The sequence below is a fragment of the Glycine soja genome, chromosome 15 (genome assembly GCF_004193775.1).
Source record: "Glycine soja cultivar W05 chromosome 15, ASM419377v2, whole genome shotgun sequence".
Lineage (NCBI taxonomy): Eukaryota > Viridiplantae > Streptophyta > Magnoliopsida > Fabales > Fabaceae > Glycine > Glycine soja.
This window is the reverse complement of record NC_041016.1, coordinates 47898259-47902750: the sequence shown is the minus strand read 5'-3', so window position 1 is coordinate 47902750 and position 4492 is coordinate 47898259.

Genomic DNA, 4492 nt, shown 5'->3' with positions numbered 1-4492 from the left:
AATTAAATTTTATTATTTTCAGTTTTTGATTGGTTTGAAAAAATATTTTCAGTGAAAATGAAAACAGAAATTCAATCAAACACCCCTTAATTAATCCCAATTTAGTAAAATAAACAAAACTTGATCAGCATTTTTTTTAATTTAGAGCTGAGATTTACACAAGACAAATTAAATTTCTATTCACTTAGCCTAACAAACATTAACGCATGTAAATTATATAAATTGCATCAAATTAGAGTGGAGACTCACAATGTACTTAAATGGAATTCTAAAAACGGAATTCACTTTTCAGTTTTTAATTTTAAAAACGGAATTCTAAAATAATTTTTGATACTATTCATCAATTACTTTTTTTTATCCCAAATTATCAAGTTTTAAAAATTATTTTCAAGTTTTTTGAAAAAGCAAAAAACATATAAACAGTTTGAAAATATTTACAAACACGTGGTTAGTTCATGTGGAACATGACTCAATAATGCTTCAAAATTTGAATTTTATAAATTAAAAAAAATATGATTAAGATGAAAGGTTTTATTAGAGATGATTAATCATATTTTTTAACAAAAATTAGTTATCAACAAAACTCATTGATACTTTTCACTAATATCCTAAATTATAAAATCTATTTTCCTTAAAAGAATCTTATATAATGATTTTGCAAAAATTAGTCAAATATTAACCATTTTGAAATGCATATTTTTTTCTTAATGCAGATTTTATTTTTCTTATCCCATGAAATACTGAAGATATTTCAAGACGTACTTATCTTTCCCTCCCTCTCTCCCTCTACACCTTTCTAGAAAAAGACACATCATTATCAATCCCCTTATTTTTAAAAATAAAACTACAACAACGCAACCCGCACTTCATCATCCTCAAATTATGTTGAATACAAGTATTCTTTAATTGGGTGTGGCTATGCATAATTTAATTCAAAAGTATCAACTGCTTAATCCTCTCCAATTAATAATTCCATTGCGCCCTTGAAGGCAAGATTAGTCTAATCCAAACATGGGTAACTGCAACGCCCCCAACCAATGTATGGCAGTTGGGATCCGCATCATGAAATGTTCTTCGAACTTTGTTTTCTCCAAATTTTAAATAATTATTATGTCTATCTTACCTTGTTCAATCCACTGCTGCCCAACAATCATGTTACTAATGTAAAATTAAAAAAAAAAAAGATTAAGGATGTAAATGCTATGGTCACATGCATGAGCACATACATATCCATGCAATATTGCTTTAAAATGCTAATCCAAAATGCCTTATTAAATATCGTGGCTTCAACTTGCCATTTATTTATATTTACATGTTTAAAAGTGGATTGATAGTATGGAAGTTTTGTGTTTCCACTTGTGATGGAAAATTAACCCAAAGAAAAAAAATTGGTGGATTCCTGGTCCTAGCAACGGATTACCAGAAAAAACTACTTAACTGTCCTTACCAACTAACATACTTGGGTAACACCCACTTCTATTACTATAATTCAACCAATCATGTTTGTTTCTTATACTACATTCACATGGAAGGATACAATATTCAAGAAAGCAAAGCAAACACTTTTGCTTGATTTCGTTCATGCATTTGCACAAACCAGAATTCGGTAGTTCAAAACCACAGAAGGAATGGCACGCTACCCCATTAATTAAGAGTTTGTTTTATTTTTTTTAAAAGGATAATCAAACAAAAAGATAGGCTTCTTAATTAGTCAAGAAAGAAAAAAGGGATTATTTTCATGTAAGTTTCTAATGTTTTAGAAGAGTGTCCCTGCATCCATGGCCCATTAGCTCTCGAAGGCAAGCTAGTGTTGAAGGCACATGGAGGGCACAATCAGCAGAGTTAAAAACGAAGTGTGGGGTATACCTTTTTCAAATTAGACAATATTTTTAGATTATAAAATGGAATACCTAACATATCATGAAAGAAATGAGCAAGAACCTTTTTTTATTTTTTATATTTGTAAAAGAAATGCCACCAAAGCATTATTTAACACGCTATTTTAGGCACTTTTTAAAAATAATTAAAAATTATAAAATTTTATGAATCTCACTTCTTATTTTTAAAAAATCTAGATGACTCATAATTTTATAAATTTTTAAAAATTCAACAAATAAAAAAGAATAAACTATTATAAAAAGTGTGATAAAATATATATTACTATCACTCCTCTCTATTTGTAAATACACATTATTGATCCCTACAACCTAATCCAACTTAATTTTCGTTTTAACTTTTATACACAAAATTATACTGTAGTCCTTACACGAACAATCTTTTTAATCACTATACCATGGCCAAGTGACTTTGTTAGCTTTGGATTCCCCAAAACCATCATAAAATTGGAATTGACAGTGTGAATCTGTTAGCTAGAAAATTCTGACAAATGCCAAACAACCAGAAAAATGTGCAAAACCTCCAAAAACAAAGACCTTTTTTTAAAAAAAATTGACAATTTCAAAATCGCTAGAAAATTTATATCGACTTTACGCTGCTAGTTTTAATTTTGTAACAATTTTAGAGAATTTAGAATTAACAAAGTTACTTGGTAACTAATGGCATATATATAGACTAAAAGATAAGTGCTAGAGACTAAAACATTAGAGTTTTATGTATAACGACTAAAACTAAAAGTTGACATGAATATAAAGATTCAGTGATTAATTAAACCTTTATTTATCTTTATAATAAAAGGATTCTTCAAATTTCTAGAATATTAGTATAACTACAATAGGAATTAAAAGTATGTAGAGGAAGAAAATCAAAATGGATTTAGCTTGTGAGATTAACTACATGTGATGTAGAGACAACATCGTAGTTAGTTACATCTATTAATATAAAAGAAAACTTTAGCACGGTTATTAGTATATATTCCAGTCTTAAGTCTTTATTTATATATGATTCAACAGCTTGTAGTATGTCTTTTAAATTCACTTGTTTACATACTTTTCTTTACACTTTAGTCATTTACGGCACTTTACTATTTTATCATTTAATTGAAGAGAATAAATACAATTTTGAGTGAAATGAAAAGCATACTAATTAGCATAAAATTTAGATTTTCTTGTCAAGTAATGGACAACTTGATTTGTTTGTCTGTGAATAAATTGAATCTCACGCACAGTTTTGAAAAATAGAAAGTTTATGATCACAAGTCTTTAGAATGGAATATAATTTCATTTAGCCACATGACTACAAGAAATCTCTTTGGAAGAAAATCCCATATTAAGGAACATAATTCCTTTCTAAAAAAATTTCCTAAAAGGAATAATTGAGTTAGTAATTAATTATTTCATACTGTTAATCCAAACGAATTCAAAACCAAAATATCTTTTAACATAAATTTTAGCATTGCATATTATAAATATTTTAACATATAAATTCAATACAATATTCTAATATTTCATCACGATATTCTATTATGTTTACTACAAATCCTTCATCAATATTTCAACATATAAATTCAATACGATACATAAATATAAATAAATATCAGTTTTTATAATTTGTCATTAATTATACAAAACACAAAAATGAAGGTAAAAATTAAAAAAAAAAAAAATTGGCCTCCTACCAACAAGGGGCAGATTTTGCTGCATTTGCCTGTGGGCTAGTGATGGCCACTAGACATTAGGAATTTTTATTTTGATTCAAACTTTTTTGTATATAAATTGTACGTGCAAATGGAATGCGTAGGATTCTAGCACAAGAACATCGTGCCTATGGTTGGAAAGATTCATAGGCCCCAAGTGTGTGCCACGTGTCCGGTTTGAATCAGTCAGTTAAAAGGAAAAGATTGAATAATTTATCAAAGCCTGCATGATTTGAATGTGATGTGAAAAAGAGATTGATTAGCAATACCAATCAGTTTATACTTTACATACGTCATTCAAAATTCACCCTAGTAGTACTCTACCTAGGCACTGCTGTAGAATTTGGCTTAGATTGAGTATTAGATATTAGACGCAATGTATTTTTTAAGTTATGTTTAGGTTATGATTTATAATCAATTTAATAAAATACTAAAATGTATACTTTTTAATTTAAATTAATATAATTTATATATTACTTTAAAATATAACTTAGTTTAAAATACCTTTTACAAAAAATAATTATTTTTAAATTGATAAATTAATGATTTAATTATTATAAAAAAGCTTACAGTTCAAGTTATTACCGTGCTATAATGCAAAAAGTGTAATAACTTTAATAATATATAATAGAATTTACAGTTGAAATTAATATATTTTATAAATCAACACACTTTGATAAATATATTTTATTTTAAAATATATCTTACAATTTTTTTATTACTATTTAATAATATTATTTTAGCCTATATTGTATAGTATATATTTATTTTATAGTATAAAAATTTATATTAAATAAATTTTTGAAACATATATATTTTGTAATTTAACTTCATAACAAATATGTTTGAATATATAAATAATATTTTAGATTTATAATGAATAATTTATATTGTGATATA